Genomic DNA, 18,661 nt, shown 5'->3' on the forward strand with positions numbered 1-18,661 from the left:
CACCTGTGAATCTCACACCTTAGTATTGATGATATTGATGGACAAGTACATGATCTATAAAAAAAAAAGAATCAGTTTTAGTTTAAACCATCATTTGGCTCTCAGGACCATTTATTTGGATGTCTAACTTCCTGTTGTGTTTTGGCTTGTTCGTTCTATTTTATTTAATAATAATTACAGCTGACATTTATTATTCTGTGCCAGGTAATGCACAGAGATTTTACTTGATTCAAGTTATTTAATTCTCTGAGGTAGGTATAACTATTATGCTATTATTCAGCTGAGGAAACCAAAGAATAGAGAGATTTCATAACCTACCTGGGATCACACAGCTCATAATTGGAAGTGTCAGGATTTACACGCAAGCAGTCCAACTCCAAAGATTGTCCTTGGTTACTAAGCTAAATTGCCTCTCATATGGGCATGGACTGCCTGCGTGAAAATCTGGACACTTCCGTAGATTAGTTGTGTGACCACAGGCCATTAAGGAAATCTAGATACAAAATACTGGGGAAAAAAAAAAAGATGATTGAAGTGTATAAATTTGTATTAACTTATTTTAAAATAGTTTTTAGATTTACAGAAAAGTTGCAAATATATTACAGAGAGTTCCCATATGTCCCATACCCAATTTACTCATTTTTAAAAATATCTTTCATTAGTATAGTACTATTTTAATTACCTATTCACCCCACTATTCAGAGGTAAAAGGGATTCCTAACCTAAGATTTGGGGGATGACTGAACACATGGCACCTGACACTGAACAAATGAGATCAACAGAAGTTTATGAGTCACATATGTATATTCACGACCTGCGGGAGAAGGGCGTGGCATGCTGCCTCGTCTGAAATCAGTTGACTGTATTTGTGGTGGTCAACTTCAGGCTCTTTGGTTTCATGAATCTATGTGTGTATTCTTTCACCCATAACATATTCTCCTGATTATTATACCTTGGTAGGAAGTCTTGACATTGGCTACTTTGAGTACTCTAAGTTTGTTCTTTTTCAGAATTGTAATTATAGGTCTTTTGACATTCCAAATTAATTTAACACGTTGCGTACGGCGGGGTTTAAATCCCTCATACCCCTCTGTTCCGGCAGGTTTTTAAAAGAAACTACCAAAAACAACAAAAGAACAAGACAAACAAATGAGAAACAGAAACTCAGAGACACAGACAATAGTTTAGTGGTTGGCAGAGGGTAAGGGGGGCGGGGGGTGGGGGGTGGGAGATGAGGGTAAGGGGGATAGAATATATGGTGATGGAAGGAGAACTGACTCTGGGTGATGAACACACAATGGGATTTATAGATGAGGTAATACAGAATTGTACACCTGAAATCTATGTAATTTTACTAACAATTGTCACCCCAATAAATTTAATTAAAAAAAATTAAAAAAAAAAAAAGAAACTACTTTAAAATGCACTCTTCTCTTTAAAGCGTAAATGCTTCTGTGTCATTTATTATTTTTCTATGGAATTTTTTAGGATTTACTCACCTATGATGTTAGTAATCCCTCCTGGTGTAATACTGCAGAAAGCAGCTTCCTTTGTGCAGTGGGACACGGCAAAAATTGCATATGTACCGAGTTTCACTTCTCACCGAAGAGTTAAATAAAATAATTCGGTGTTTTTCCAAAAATAACATAATTCAAAATCGCCTAAGGGATACTAAGTTTCCAAATGTTATAAACAAATCACTACAGTTCTGGAAAACTCTGTTTGTTCATACATCCGTTATGAATGTAACACGTGAAATGACTCATGGGTGAAAAAATGTATCCGATTCAAAATCACTATTTTTTTAGAAAAAAAATAATATGAATTCTGAAAAGTGTACATATGATGCAGATTTTATTCATTAATGGCATTTGCCCGTTAGATATTAACGAAACACAAATAATTCAATAAAATATGCAAAGTAAAAAGAGTCAACAGTAAAAACGAGAATTCTCATTATCCGTCCTTAATGCATGGCTCAGAAAAAACGAAGAGTCTCGTGATCTGTACGCAATGTGTTAAGAAATGTTTTCTTAATATCTATAAAACATCTTGCTGAGATTTTCATTATGGTTGCATTGAATCTACATATCAAGTTGAGGAGAACTGACATCTTAACAATATTGTCTTCTAACTCATGAACACAAAATATCTCTCCATTTATTTAGATCTTTGCTTCTTTTCTTCAGTGTTTTGGTGTTTTCTGCATACAGATCCTGTATGCATTTTGCTAGATTTATACCTAAGTATTCCATTTTTTTTCTGTGCTATTGTAATTTTTTTTTTAATTTGAAGTTCTAATTGTTTATTGCTCTTATAGAGCATAAAGAGTAACTTTTGCATGTTGACCATATATCCTGCAACCTTACAACACTTGCTTATTAGTTGCAGTTATTTCTTTTACTTTTTTTTTTTTTTGTATTTTTTTGTGTTCTTAATAGAAAAAGGACAGACATGCTGTGTGTTAATAAAGACAATTTTATTTTTTCTTCTCTAATCTATATAGCTTTTAATTATTTTTCATCCTGTTACACTACATAGGACTTCCAGTATGATATTAAATAAAGTGGTGAGATGGGACATCCTTGCCTTCTTACCAGTCTTAGGAGGAAGGTGTCCAGTTTCTCACCAAAAGCTATATTAGCTGTATTTTGTAGATGTTCTTTATCAGGTTAAAATAATTATCCTCTATTCCTAGTTGATGACAGTTTTCATCATGAACAGGCATTGGACTTTGTTAAATACTTTTTCTGTGATAACTGATTTGATCATAGATTTGTTTTTTCTTTAGCCTGTTGATAGATTGGATTATTTTAATTGATTGTCTAATGTTGAACTAGCCTTGAATACGTGGTATCTATCCAAAATGGCTGTGGTTTGTTACTTATTTATACATTGTTGGATGCAATTTATTAAAATGTTATTGATATTTGCATCTATGTTCATGAGAGATATTGACTTGCCTTTTTCTTTTCTTCTCTTTTAGTGTCGTTACCTTGTTTTGGTATTAGAGTATTGCTAGCCTCATAGAAATAGTTGAAATATGTTCTGGGCCTGGTGTTCTCATTTTTGGAAGGTTATTAACTATTGTTCAATTACTTTAATAGATATTGATCTATTCAGATTGTCTGTTTCTTCTTGTGTGATTTGTGATAATTGTCTTTCAAGGAATTGGTCAGTTTCATCCAAGTTACCAAATTTGCAGGCATACAGTTTTTTGTATTATTTCTCTATTGTTATTTTAAAGTCTGTGTGATCAGTAGTGAGAGCACCAGTTTTATTTCTGATATTTTTTTTTCCTTTTTTCCCCTCCCCATTTATGTTTTTCTTATCACAAATTATTCCTTTTTATGGTGTGCATTAATTTTCAAATTGCAGAAATAGTTTTTGTTTTAAATGCTTTTCCCTCATTAACCTTTATGTTTTAATTGTTTAATACCTTCTTCTGAAATAGAGTTGCAATTTCCTGTTCTGTCTGTCATCTTGATCAAAATTTTGTATACTTTTATCTTTTTGTTTCAGGTAAAACATTTCCTATAATGTAGGTTTTGTGGTGGTAAATTCCCTCCGCTTTTGTTTGTCTGGAAAAGCCTTTATTTCTCCTTCATATCTGAAAATAATTTTTCTGAATCTATTATTCTTGGGTGGAGATTTCTCTCTTTCGATATTTCAAATATTTCATTCACTCTCTCCTGGCTTATAAGTTTTCTGCTCAAAAAATCTAACAATCATCTAATGAGGTTTCCATTATAGGCTGCAGTCTATTTTTCCTCTGGCAGCCTTGAGAATTCTTTCTTTGTCATTAACTTTTGACAGTTTAATATAATGTGCCTTGGAGAAAGTCTTTTTACATTTTGATAATTAGGTGTTCTCTTAGCTTCTTCAATTTTAGGGTCCAGCTCTTTCCATAGGTTTGGGAATTCTCATCAATTATTTGTCTAAATAGGCTCACTGTTCCCTTTCCTCTTTCTTCTCCTTCTGGTATACCCATTATTCTTATATTGCTCCTTCTAACGGAGTCAGATTTCTCACAGATATCTTTCATTTTATTTATTTCAGATCTCTCTTCTTCCACCCAAATCATTTTTATATTTCTATCTCTGAGCTCACATATTGATTGTCTATTCCATCCGGTCTGCTGTTTCCCATGTTCTCTAATTCATTCCTTATGTCATTTATTGAGTTCTTCAGCTCAATAATTTTTTCTTAGTTCTTTTTATAGTTTCAATCCCTTCAGTAAAGTAATTTTGTTTGTTGATTTTCTTCCTGAGTTCATTGAACTGCCTTTCTGAGTTTTCTTGTATCTCATTGAGTTTTTTCAAAATTGCAATCTTCAGTTCTTTGCCATTTAAACCACAGTCTTCCATGTCTGTGAGTTTGGTTTTTGGAGACTTTTCATTTTCTTTGTGAGCTACTTTGTTACCTTGGTTATTCATAGTACTTGACGGGATTATTTCTTTGCTGGGGCATTTGAGGTAGTGAACTTTTCTTTTTTAAGGTACTGTTTTGCTGTAAACAATTCAGCAAGTTGATAGAGTTTCTTTTGTTTTCCAGTAGAGGGTGCTACAGCACAAGTTTTTGTTTTCTCTTATCTGCACTACTGGGACTTTCAAGATCTCAGTGGGGCTATGTTGCCTTAGTTGTGAAAAAGCCCCATATTTTCCTAGGAGGTGGTTGTCCCCTCTGTGACAGGGTCACCTCAGTCTCAGAGTACTACCCCCATGGTGGGATATGGTGGGTTATTTGTTCCAAGTCTGTGAGTTCCTGGTTCTCTCTCCTTATCAGAAGCTGCCAGCCACTCTGTGATATCCAAGGTATCTCCACTATCTCCTACAGTTTCCACCATAATGGGTGGGGTAAGGGTGGGAAGGGAGGTAGGTTCTCTATTTTGTGGCTTTGCCTTTTTGCTAGTAATTGTGGCTGCTAGTTTGCACTTGTCACACTGCTATTTTGTGTCTCTCCCCAGGTTTAACCACAGTTGACCCTAGTTACTCAGGCAGGAATGTTGCTATTGCCTCTCCCACCCTCCAGGCTTCCAAATGTGGGCTGCAACCCAACACCTTCACTGTTATCATATCAGCTTGCGCAGGGCAGGTGAGGGGAGGTGGGTTCACATATCTACGGCTTTGCTTTCTCCATTGTAATGGTGGCTGCAACACTGCTGTGTCACCTGGTTTAGCCACAGTGGGCACCACTCAAGCTGCAATGTTGCTTCTGTCCCTCAGCCCTCCTACTGCCAAGTTTGGGCTGCAACCCAACACAGACACTGCTACCACATCAGCTGGGGCCACAGTAGGTAGTGAGCTGCATCTGCGGCCATTGTCTCTTCCCTCCATTCTGCCTCCCCTGCTCATTCTAATACACCCATCTTCAGAAGTCTTGATGCATGGATCTCTCAGACTTGTTTGTGTCGAACAGGGAATCCTTTGTTGAATTATAGCTGTCCAACTTGGTGCAACTTTAAGATGAGAAACTAAGGGGCTTTGTCACTCTACCATGATGCTTATATAACTTGAAGACAGTGTATTTTTATTTTTCACGATAAAGTATTTTTAATTTTGCTGTTAATTTTTCATGTTTTATTATGTCCTTTTTAATGTCCCTCCTTTATCTTTGTTATTTTATCTTTTATGGTGAAATTGCCTATGACCAGTTAGTTTTGTGGTGAAAATGCTCACTGCAAAGATGTATACAGCAAACATGCTCAAATGTTGAAAATACCAGACACATTTTCAAATATATACATTTATTATAATAAATTTCCCACTAAGGACTTTTTTTTTTTAATTTACCTTTTTTTTTTTTTTTTTAAGATTTTATTGGGGAAGGGGAACAGGACTTTATTGGGGAACAGTGTGTACTTCCAGGCCTTTTTTTCAAGTCAAGTTGTTGTCCTTTCAATCTTAGTTGTGGAGGGTGCCGTTCAGCTTTAAGTTGTTGTCCTTTCAGTCTTAGTTGTGGAGGGCGCAGCTCAGCTCCAGGTCCAGTTGCCATTTCTAGTTGCAGGGGGCACAGCCCACCATCCCCTGCGGGAGTCGAACCGGCAACCTTGAGGTTGAGAGGACACACTTCAATCAACTGAGCCATCTGGGAGCTTAGCGGCAGCTCAGCTCAAGGTGCCATGTTCAATCTTAGTTACAGGGGGCGCTGCCTACCATCCCTTGTGGGAGTCGAGGAATCAAACTGGCAACCTTGTGGTTGAGAGGATGTGCTCCAACCAACTGAGCCATCCGGGAGCTCAGCGGCAGCTCAGCTCAAGGTGCCATGTTCAATCTTAGTTGCAGGGGGCGCTGCCCACCATCCCTTGCGGGACTCGAGGAATCGAACTGGCAGCCTTGTGGTTGAGAGCCCACTGGCCCATGTGGGAATCGAACCAGCAGCCTTCGGAGTTAGGAGCATGGAGCTCTAACCGCCTGAGCCACCGGGCCGGTCCCCTTCCCCCACCCAAGGACTTTTTTGACTGAATCCCACAACATTTGATAAGTTGAATTCTCATTTTTATTTAGTTCAAAATATTTTTAAATTTTCTGAGACTTCTTTGACATATGTGTTATTTAGCAATGTGAGTGTTTAGTATTCAAATATTTGAGAAATTTCCAGCCGTCTTTTGCAATTGATATCTACTTCAATTTTACTGTGGTCTGAGAGGATACTTTGCATGATATCTATTTTGTTGAATTTGTTAAGGGGTGTTTTATAGCCTGCAATTTGATCTATCTTTATGAATATTCCACATAAGTGTGAGAAAAATGTGTATCCCTCTGTTTTTAGATGGAGTATTCTATAAATGTCAATTAGTTCAAATTGATTGATGGTTCTATTTATGTAAAATGTATATTTACAGATTTTCTGCCGGCTTGATTTCTCATTCATTGATAGGGGGCTTAGTAGTCTCCAACTCTAAGAGTGGGTTTCTGGTTTCTCCTTTCAATTCTGTTACCTTTGCCTTATATATTTTGGTACTCTTTTGATTGGGTGCATTCACATTTAGGATTGTTGTTTTCTTGGAGAATTGTCCCCTGTATCATTATGGAATGCCCTATTTATCCCTGACAATTTTCCTTGCTCTGAAGTCTGCTTTGTATGAAATTAGTATAGCTATTTGAGCTTTCAATAAATGTTAACTAATTATTATTCAATTATAAGTGCTTTCAAGTGATAGACAATGTTCTCATTTATTTTATTTTTAAGATAACACAGTGTATAGGTCACTGTTGGGCACAGATATGCTCAGTAATAAAAGCTTTATGACTAATTAATGGGAATTAGATGTCTGTGAGTAGTGCGTATTATCGTCCTATAAATAGAGGAATGAAATTACATAAATGTTTCTAAATTCCCAGTAAACATATTCTATGTTTTCTAATGTGCTGAAAACAAGTTGATATGTAAGTTTGCAAATTCAGAAATGACTGCTTCAAAGGGAAAAAAGTGATCTTTTTTAAGTAACAGGATTTTTAAGTGTTCCACAATTATTAAGGTAAACAGAACTAAAAATAATGAAGTTTTTCACTTTACTAATTGGGATTGGATTGAATATTTTTCAACAGTGTAGGATCTATGAATGATGTTATGTATCTTTTCATTGTCAAAATAAGTGTAGATCTTTCAGAGTCTAAGGTTCACAAAGTAAGATGTTAGAGCTAAAAAAATCACCCACAATACAAGGAAAATTATTCCAACTGGCCTTTCCCAATCTCATTTTAAATTATCCTCAAACAAAAAGCTTTGTGATTTAAATGCTAGTAGTTCGAGGAGAATGAAAGATTCAGTAGGGTGTTTTCTAGAGCATACGTTGAAGTACCTTCTCACTTGTTCTTAGAATGAAACTGTAACGAATTAAAAGGGAGATTTTTAAAAATATGTGTACAATTCACTTTAAATACAGAAAGAGGTTGATGCTCACATAGCAGTATGGAGCAAGTCAAAGAATTTTATTCTTTGAGGAGGCAGGATGCTTTCCCAATTGGAAGGGGGGTCCTGTTTAGGACTTGATGCTCATCGCATGCGCTAGCTACATTGGCAGTGTGACTGCTGCAAGCCAAATGCAGCAACATGCTTTGAATGCACACCTTAGATATCTAGCAGTAGAGGGAAAAATGGAGCTGATTCACAGAAATGAGGAGTGGCCAGAGGTGACTATCGTAAAGGGGTGAAGTTGATAAATGCCTTGTAATATGTGATTTCAAGCTACAACAGGGAAAGCAGAAAGATATGTGTCCCATTATTCAGGAACTTGAGTAGCCCCTCTTGTTAGTCCATTATTTCTGGTACTTTTCTTCAAAGGCCTTATTTGCAGGAAAGAGAAAAGAAAGACAATTTGAATAGAAAGAGAGGAAGAAAAGCTTATCCTATTTAGAAAAGTCACTCCTATCACAGATTTTATGTTCAATGGAACAACTAATAAAAAAATCTCTAACAACAAGTCTCTAGAATCCATCATAGAAAATCTATAACTACTACAATTTAAGATGTAAGCTTAGGCTCCTTGTGCAGAGAACTGGAAATGCTATCCATCTATCTACCTTTCCATCCATCTACTTAATGACATTGTAAAGAGTTTTCTCTGTGATATTTATCATTTTGTTTCAACAGAAATAGACATACAAGTTGTAAGCACAGAGGGAGCAACACCCAATAAAGGCAAAAAGAAATTCAGTAAAACAGTGATTACACCTGGAAGGACACACAGGATTATGTACTGCCTCCCAGAAATTAGAAAGTAAAATTATGAAAAAGCAAATTGTGTGCTTTGAAAATTGAGTAGGAAATGTGCTTCTGTACAGGTTATGTGTTAACACTGTTATAGAATCAAAACACTTCAGGGAATATTGTATACTGGGGAGGCCTTATGACTATCAGAACATCTGGCAACCCCTTGTCAAATTAGAATATAAGGAGGACAATGACCTTTTCAGTATATCAGCTCTTATGCCTGACACTTTAGAGGAAACGTTCAGTATATAAGACAGACTTGTTTAAAAGGAAAACCCAACACACACACACATACACACGGCAAGAACATAGAAACTGTTCTTTACTTCAGTTGATTTTAGAATTAAATATCTTCCAAAATAAGCATGGGCCTATACTCTTGGAAACATTAAATATAATTTTTATGAATTTAACTTATTAGGAAAGGTGACCAAATGCTGTACATTTCTGCTGATTGCTTTAGATATACAAAGCACTGTAGGAAAAAAGCACTAGAAGTGAAATATTTAAATTTTTTTGTATAACAAAATCTACAGATGTATTCAATTACAATTATGTGTACATTTCAAATAACTAAATAATGCTTGGAATATATATATATATATATTATGTAATGAATATTTTATCTATTTAGTCATCCTTCTATTGAGAGGATAATTACTGTGAAATCTACCTCAATTTTTCGGTCACTGTCTTAAAGTTTTCAGTAATTCAAAGCATTATTTCAATTGCTAAGAAGAATAAACCTGCATGAGTTAATTTATGCTGTGGATACAAAATCTATTATTTCATTCTCACAATTAGAATATACCAGAAAGTGCCATCATTTTATCTAAAAATATATTGACACTTAAGAAACAACGAAACTAAATTCCTTTATTTTATATTTATACTTATATTTATATTTATATAATTTTATTAGTTTCAGGTGTACAAAACAATGTACTAGTCAGACATTTACACCTCTCACAAAGTGATAACCCTTCTCCACCAATCTACTATCTCTTTGACATCGTATATGGCTGTTACAATTCCATTGACTCTATTCCCTATGCTGTACTTTATAATGTGATCTCTAAGCATATTTAAGAAAATTTTGACAAGAATTTAACTAATTTTTCTATGGTAGAGAAGAAAAACGTTCCTGAAAAGATAAGGGTTTGTTGTTGTTTTTTTACTTTTAATTTAGGAAACATATTTTAGCAGATAATAGGAATATAGGAATTCATGTATTTGTTTTTATCAGCAATCAGATATGTTTTACTGATTAACTCTGCTCTTTTTACATGGTCCCGCTTAGACTGCAGATAATATGTATTTAGAAGTTTAGATTTTTAAGTATCATGTTAGTGCTAAAATATTCAATTATATGTAAGCTGATCATGGTGTAAGCTTGGTTATGAGAAATCTGTGGCCCTTTCATCTATTGTTTCTCAGGTGATATGGGCAAGGCAAACATTTTCAGAACTCAAAAGTGGTACTTAATATTATATGGCTTTGAAAACGCACAATGAATATATTTCTACTTTGTAAGCATCCCAATAGCCATACTAAAGTAGAAATTTTCTGTTTGTAAGTAGAAATAGAAAAGCTAAGATACTCACAAGCCAGTTAACTTTCCACATAGTACTTTCTTCTAAGTATCTTTATTCAGAACGTACTGTATGAGGTGTGACAATTAAGTTCACAAACTTGTTGCAATGATGTTGCTAACATTTTTTTTTTATATCAGAGGGATTATTCATTATGAATTTGTACCAACTGGACAAACAGTTAACCAAGTTGACTATTTGGTAGTGCTGAAAAGGCTATGTGAAAAAGTTGGATGACCTGAACTTTTCACCAACAATTCATAGCTCTTGCATCACGACAATGAACCAGCTCACATGGCACTGTCTGTGAGGGAGTTTTCAGCCAGTAAACAAATAACTGTATTGGAACACCCTCCCTACTTATCTAATCTGGCCCCCAATTACTTCTTTCTTTACCCAAAGATAAAGGAAATATTGAAACGAAGACATTTTAATGGCATTCACAATATCAAGGGTAATATGATGACAGCTCTGATGACCATTCCAGAAAAAGAGTTCCTAAATTGCTTTGAAGGGTGGACTAGGTGCTGGCATCGATGCATAGTTTCCCAAGGGGAGTACTTCAAAGGTGACCATAGTGATATTCAGCAATGAGGTATGTAGCCCTTTTTCTAGGATGAGTTCGCAAACTTAATTGTCCAACCTCATATGTCCTAAGTGCTGTCTCCAAACCCGAAATGCATCAGAGTGTGGAAAAGGATTTCAGAAGCTATGACTGACTGACTTCTGGCCTCCCAGACATTGTTGTGGCATTAGCCTTGACTCCTTTCTTGTAAACCTCCCTTTCCTGTGATCCTGGTTGGCATTTCAGCCATTTGTGATTGTTCTGATACATAGTCACAATCTTTTCTGAATTCAGAAGGTGGAGTTCATTGTTTGTTTGTTTTGTTTTGTTGTTTGGTTTGTTTTTTGATGCATATTTGGTTTTACTGGGGTCAGGGACAGGGCGGGGGCATTCAGGGGTTTGCTGCCATGGTCTCCTTGATCCAGTCCAGGAAGAACAGAAATTAGGTGAAGATGCTGGGTATATTGGGTCAGCCACATGGGGTGTGTCCCCAAGATGTGATTCCTTAAAACACACTGTCATAGATCAGCAGGTCCCCTGAGTCACCCACACAGGTGTCCTTGCCACCCTGCAAGTGTCCAGCACACAGTATGACGTCTGTCACCTTCTGGGGTAGACATTGGCACACACATCATTTGGCAGGAGCTTGAGGTCCACACACTGGAGCTCATCTGGGGACTCAACTGCAGGTGGATCTAGTGCGATGTTGCCACAGCCAGAGGCATTAGCAGGTGCGCCCCAGTTGGGGTTCCTGGGTGGGCAGACCCAGGACCTTCGCAGTATTTGTTATCTGCCAGGTGGAGCAGCATGAGGTAGTAGCTGCAGTCTTCTTCTGGATAGGTGGTGTGGTGCTTCAGGGGGCTCGAGTTGAATTGGGGGTGTGGGAAGCTCTTACTGACCTGGATGAACTGTGCTGTGTCTTCATTTTCAAACAGGTTGTAGTGACCCAGCCAGAGCTGGTAATTACTGGGGAGAGAGAGGGACCAAAGGAATGAGAGAGGAGAGGAAAGGGAGAAGGGGCAGGGCAGCATGGAGGTGGGTCCCAAAGGAGAGAAAGAGAAACAAGGAAAAAACTGAGCACAAAAGGTTTAGAATCACAGAAAAATAAAAACAGTGAGAAAGCAAAAGAATATGACAGTGGGAAAAGCAGATCCAGAGACAAAGAGAAAGGCAGTGAAAAACAGAGAGTGTAAAAGGTTCAGAAAATGAGAAAGGCAGAAGGGAGAACAGAGAGACAGAGGGAGCAGAAAGGAGGCAGGATGAGGGGGAGAAAAGACAGAGATAGTGAGAAACAGACAAATGAAAGAAGCAGGAGTGAAAGAACAGAGCAAGGGAGGCAAGTGAAAAATAGACAAAGTGGAAAAGGGATGGAAAAAGTAAAGAGAGATAATTCATTTTGGGGTTGTTTTTTTTTTAACCTTTCTCCTCAGAGAGCCAAATTTATGGAACTACATTAATCTTTTTTTCCTTTGCCTATAGAAGGAAGTTTTACAGCACGCAAGTGGGGAAAAAGTAGTTTCCGTAATCGCTGAGCTATGTTTGGTCTACTCTGGTCAACAATCATATACACATTTATTTCACAGCTAAGTCTGTGAAATAGATTTCAAGTAGGGGGACTCAGGTGACTTCTATTTGAAATATTATGAATGACTGTATGATCCAGACATGTTATGATTGCCATAACAAGAGGTATTTATTGAGCAAAGTAAGTCATTAGCAAGATGCTGACTATCTCAACAAATATTTATAAAATGGGGTGGGATTTTACTTCAGCGTGTTGGAGTAAGGACTAAATGAAATCACATGAGTACTTTGAAATTACATGAGTACATTGCTTAGCAAAGTGTATGTCACACTGTGAACAATCTTTAAGTGGTATATAATAATTGTGTAGGTCAGTCTTCTTACTGAGAGTTAATAATCTACTTGATTATGAAGATATTATAAAACATACAATACCAAATAACATAAGATGAACATCAAATTTAGAGAAAGAGACCATGACCAAATAACTTAGTCAGGAAATGGGTGGAATGTGGGCTGTTTTTGAGGAATGACGCCATAGATCTGAGTCCTGGTATATCACGTCCAAGCTGCACAATTGTGGGTAGGTTATAATATATCCATGCCTCACTTTCCTCATTTTTAAAGAGAGAATACTGATAGTTATCCACAAGAGGAGGATTTATACCTACAAAATACCCAGCACACAGTAACCACTAATTAATATTGGCTATTATTATCATCATTACTATGATTTCTGAAATGTAGTAATTTTTTTTTTTTTTTTAAGAAGATGGGTAATAATTTCAAATCAACCTTTTTTTTCTAAGTCATCTAACAGGTTAAAAGGGAAGTGTACTGAAATATGATAGGGTTACTCAGTGAATTTTAAGGGTATTAAGCATAAGATTTTTGCTTTAAATTTCAGAGAAAAGAAGATATAGGGACTAAACATTGCAGAAGCTGAATTTTAAAAAAGAGAGAATAGTATGTCCTTATGAACTCTTTTCTTCCCTGGTTTCTTAAAAGTCACAAATTATAAATACCGTCTATCTCAATGGATTACATCATAATAATTAAAAGAGAGAGAGGGGAAAACACCTTAACAAGAAGGGTATTGTGAAGTAAGCAGAAAGGGAAAATAAATTAGTTATGTAGTTATTGATTTTATGTACAGTATCTCATAGTTGATGAATAAAATGGCTTTTTGGAATTTAATGTAGTTGATTAAAATAATATAGAAATACACCTTCTAGAAAGATGTATGCATCAAATAATAGCTGGACAATGCTACCCTATAAAGCTCAGATAAATGTAAAAAAGTCTCGCATTTCCATTGTTATAATTATTTCTATCTGCTAAGTACAATATGGACAGATTCAGGTTCCATAGGTCATTGTGTTGGGTAGATGTCAGTAAAGGTGGTAAAGAAATTCTATTGGCACATGGGAAAATCCTTGTTTATTTTTCTCCTTTGATGGATGCTGGAACCTGTAATCTTGGATACTTTGTATAGGACTTGGGCAAGTCATTTTAGTTCTCTAGACCTCAGTTTCTTCATCCATAAAACAAGGGTGAAAAATAGGATTGTCTCTAAAATCTATTCATTGATTCCACAAAGTCCCAGCTGAATTAAAATATCATGACCCGGAGCAGATGATCTCCAGTTAAGCACACCCAAGAGAACATTCAGAAAACAGTTATTTTAGAGTCTCAAGGCTGCTTATATAGCAACAGTCATTTTGGATAACAGCAGAAAACCAATATCATACATGTGTAGTAATATTCAATATCTGAGATTTGATCCCTATCAGTCACAGTTAAAAAGATGTCTCAACTACTCTGAAAGGGATGATTTCTGATATTCTGGTGACTTGAAATAAAGGTGACATGCTGAGTTTGTAGATAAAATAATCTGATTTCTGGAAGGAAAGCTTAAGTAAAAATAAAAATAAAAAAATTTCTAGGCTAACAAAATGTTAAGATATTTATACTTATTTAACCCTCACTTAAAATAACCCATCTTCTCTTCTACATTCTATCATTATTCTTTCTCCTGCCTCACTTAAGAGTAGCAAAGAGAATATAATTCACTACCATCAAGAAATGTGCTCCAACAATCTTCATAAAGTTATTGAATCTTTTTGGAACTTGAAAAAAATTTTTACTTTCCTGACTTTATTTGTAATGAATTAATCTATTGTCTTTATGCCATGTGGGCATAGCCCCATGTGGTTTAATTGTTTTCAATTAATTATATTATACATTGCATCATGTATTACTAAAATGTTATTTATATACACTACATATATTCTAACATTAACTTATTGTATTTGCATTAATAAAAGTATTTATTTTATGCAAATATAGTTAAATAAATTAATACAAAATATACATACAAAATATTTTACATTATGTAGTATATTAATTCCAAAGAGACATAAGCAATTGCTACAGAAAAGTGGCAGCTTAACTGACTTCTTTTGCCACTAGTCTATTGTTTTAATTATTCTAATCATAAAGAGTATCCCAACCTATCTTATTCTTCTCCTTGATTAGCAGAAACACGCTGTTGCCTCTTATCAAAGGATAGGATGAATAGTTGGGAGAGCAAATGAAATTGTGGTGTAAAACTAGGATGTTAAAAAGATAGTGATAATGATCTTTTGTTATAGAATAGAAAGTAAAGTCATCATAACTTCTAAGAAAACTGGTTTTATTTCTGCTTCCAAATCTGTAGCTTCTACTTGTATATCTTCCTTGTATTTCTTGAGCCCCATGACACCAAAAATGGTTAAAAAGACATTAACAATCAGCCCAGACATCTTCACATGCTGTCGTGCCTGAGTATATCATTGCATCATCTATAGGAAGCAGTTTAGCCATATATCCTCTTGGACATAGTGCTTCCATTTCTGAAAAACTGTCTCAATGTAAATGATGCTAACTATGAAAAAGGCTATTTTTATGAATTTTTTCATTGTACCACAGAAGAGCAAGCAACTTAATTTATTCAGCAAGACACTCAACCATGACAAAGCAGATTGATAAAATAAAACACAACATTAAAATCATGGTATGAGGTGACATAGTTATATAAAAAGTGAAAATCACATAAATAAAAGCATGATATAAAATTATATGTGCTGTATAATTAAAACTGTTTAAAAGGCTGATGGAAAAAATATAATAAAAATATCTCTAAAATTCAAACTTTAATGTTAAGATAATGGGGTATGTATTTAAATATTTTTCTTATTTGCCAAAATAGAAGTAGGCAATATATTATCTAATTATAGTACAGAAAAAGTTAATGAAAAGAAAAAAAAGAGCCTAGATGCTCCAATTCTAGATGTATTAGAAACAATTTAGGAAATCTAGACCAAATAACTTACAGCATTAGCTATGAGTTCTGTTAATTTTAAAATTCATAATATTTTAGAGGCTTATACATATTTTGTTAAATAGAGATAAATTTGCTAACTCGTTTGAGCCATTGAACTAATTCAAAATAAAATTTTATGATCATGAGACTTTGAAATCATATAACCAATGGTTTTCAAACTGTTATTAGAAATGGACTTTCCCCCTAAATAAACATGTGAAATACCAGTAGTTATAACGCAAACAAACAAAAGTCAACACTTTGAGGCTAAACATCCTCTCCCCCAACTTCTCCAGTGACTCATAAACTCTGAGTTATGGAACCCATAATGAATTCTGTGGAATACAGTGCAATAAACAAAACTCAAAAACCTGACTTAGGAAGTCATGATAATTTTAATATTAGGGACAGATCCAGGACTAGAAACTAGGCCTCCAAAGTTCTAATCCATTGTTCTTTCATCTATGTATCTATCTCTTTATCAAGTGTATACTTTTCAAAAAAATGTGGGGGAATGATTTAAACATAGAGCATCTTGCATCAAGCCAGGCTTTTCAAGGGTTATTTTAACTTGTTTACCTGAAAACAGTAAAGCAACTTTGGCTCAAGTATGGAAATTGGTTTCTAGTTTGTTACTTCAAATGCCAGGTTCTCCTTTTGATATATTCCCCACTAGGCCTGTGCCACTTCCAGCAATCCCAGTTAGCACTGCTAGAACTTAGAATCACCTGATGGTCAGATAATTTAAAAAAAAAGAAAAAAGAAAAATCTGAAAGAAAAAATGGTACTAAATATTGTTTCTGTTTCAGATATTTGTTTTTATTGAAATCTTTTTAAGGACATTTATTTTAGCACATTAAGACAAAAGGCTAAGTACCCAAAGATAATATCATTCTTTTCAAATTAAAATGTCAGAAAGGTTCATAATGAAAGTATTTTCAAAGGAAGTGCTTTTTGTATATTAAGCTGTTGGAGGGAAATTAGATCGAAGGTCTACAAACTTTTTTAATGAGCACAGTAGTAAATATTTTAGGCTTGTGGGTTAAAATATTTATCTGTCCACAGCTACTCAATTCTCTCAGTTCTGATGATGCAGGGAAAAAGCAGCCTTGGTAATGTAAACAAATAATATGGCTGTATTCCAACAAAACTTTATTTTAAAAAATATATGGACAACCAACCCATAGTTCATAGACTGCTGACCCCTGAGTTAGATGACAGTAAGTAAACTTCTAAAGTTTGAGTGAGCAGGTGAAGACACATTCCATGAAGGAATATATTTAAGCTTATAAGCAAATGATAATAAAGGAATTAAAGTTTTCTTGAAACTAAAGACTTAAAAAAACCTTCTTTCCCTTCATATGGATCTTGTACAAGTAAATTATTTTTTCTCTTTCTCATAAAATATATAATTAGTGTTTGAGGGTTATGACAAGATATTTAACTTAAACGAGAGTTTAATCATGGCAATATAAAAGGGAGAGAGTTTAATTATTTGATAATTAGAACAAAGATCAAGTATCCATGGTTCCTCACTTATATATATATATTTTTTTTTTTCTCTGCAAGGTAACAATTTTCAAGCCATATATATTTGCCACTTAGTTAAATGAGTTGAATAATGACTACTGCTTCCCTGATCAGGTTTTATTAATCAATGCCAGTAAATTAGCCAGAAACTAGTAGATGAAGGAAACTATTACATTCATAGAACTTTTTTAACAACTTTACAAATTTCAGTAGAGTTTTTTTATTTTTGAAAGTAACTTATGTTTTTCGGAGCATCACAACATAGCATGTATCTTTGTGAAAGAGAGAGAGAGAGAAAGAACGGGGGAGAAAGAGAGAGAGAGAAAGAGAATAGGCCTTGCCTAGTTTGCCTGCCTTAATTATTCATAAATGAGCAGGTGTTAGAAATGGTTATAGCATCTTCCTATGATAATCTGCCCCTTTCAACTATATCTAAGTAAAACAAAACAAAAGTCATGTAATATAGATTAAGCAAAAAAATCAGACTTTTCCATTTGAGGCAAGGTTTCAACTAAGAATGATAGAAATGACTTAGATCTGGACCTCCGAAAATCAAGTTTCCTGCTAGTAGGTTGTATTTTAAATTTGATTGTTTCTAATAACCCTCTATCATTTATTAAAAATTCTTGTTGCTAGTTAAGAGTTTTGATTACTTCAAAGGTTTGTTTCCAGATAGAAAACTGGAAGTGGGATGAGAAAGAGATTATTTTTTTAATGAAAGTATTTAGAAAACAGAATTGGGCCTGGTAACTGACAGGAAGCTTAGCTCTAAAAAACAAGCTAGCAGATACTGTTTGTTTTAAAAGGCACAGAACGTAGGCTACTGTGTGCTGCCATGAGTGGCCGGGGACCAGCATGAGTGGCTGGCAGCTGGTGAGATCTGCCGTGAGCTACTGTGAGTGGCCGACTGACAACTGGCGACCGACTGGGGAGCGCAAGGCTCATAACACCAGCATGGGCCAGGGAGCTGTGTCCTACACAACTAGACTGAGAAACAACAGTTCGAACCAGAGTGGGGAGGCAGAAAAGACGGGGGCGGGGGGTGGGGGGGAGGCACAGAAGTCACTTACTCATGTTGCCTTTGCAAAGTGAACAAAATCAGCTATCAGCTGACATTTTAGTATGGGAGTCAGTTATAATGAGGATCAGTTAGAATGGCAGTCTCCCAGTGTGTAGCTCCAAGTAAACTGCTTAGAGATGCAAATTAAAATTTTCCTCTCTGTCACTGGATAGTCCAGATATCACTGGTTACCTGTCAACTGTGTATTTACAGTGACTAGTTTAGGGCACATAATCCAATCAGAACCAATTCCATATAAGGAAATTTTTTTTTTCCTTCTGGGATACAGAAAAGTTGTGCCTCTCTTCTAC

At 35.3% G+C, this 18,661-nt stretch overlaps 1 protein-coding gene and 1 pseudogene across 8 annotated transcripts in view; one reads left to right on the forward strand and one right to left on the reverse strand.

Moving 5' to 3' along the window:
* MAGI2 (membrane associated guanylate kinase, WW and PDZ domain containing 2) overlaps window positions 1-18,661 on the forward strand; it is a 1,312,004-nt gene that overhangs the window by 416,057 nt on the left and 877,286 nt on the right. The window lies entirely within an intron of this gene.
* Window positions 11,264-12,396, reverse strand: LOC109454144 (kallikrein-1 pseudogene; annotated as a pseudogene).

This window comes from Rhinolophus sinicus, chromosome 4 (assembly GCF_057876585.1).
Source record: "Rhinolophus sinicus isolate RSI-liver-muscle chromosome 4, RSI-T2T, whole genome shotgun sequence".
NCBI classification, from domain to species: domain Eukaryota; kingdom Metazoa; phylum Chordata; class Mammalia; order Chiroptera; family Rhinolophidae; genus Rhinolophus; species Rhinolophus sinicus.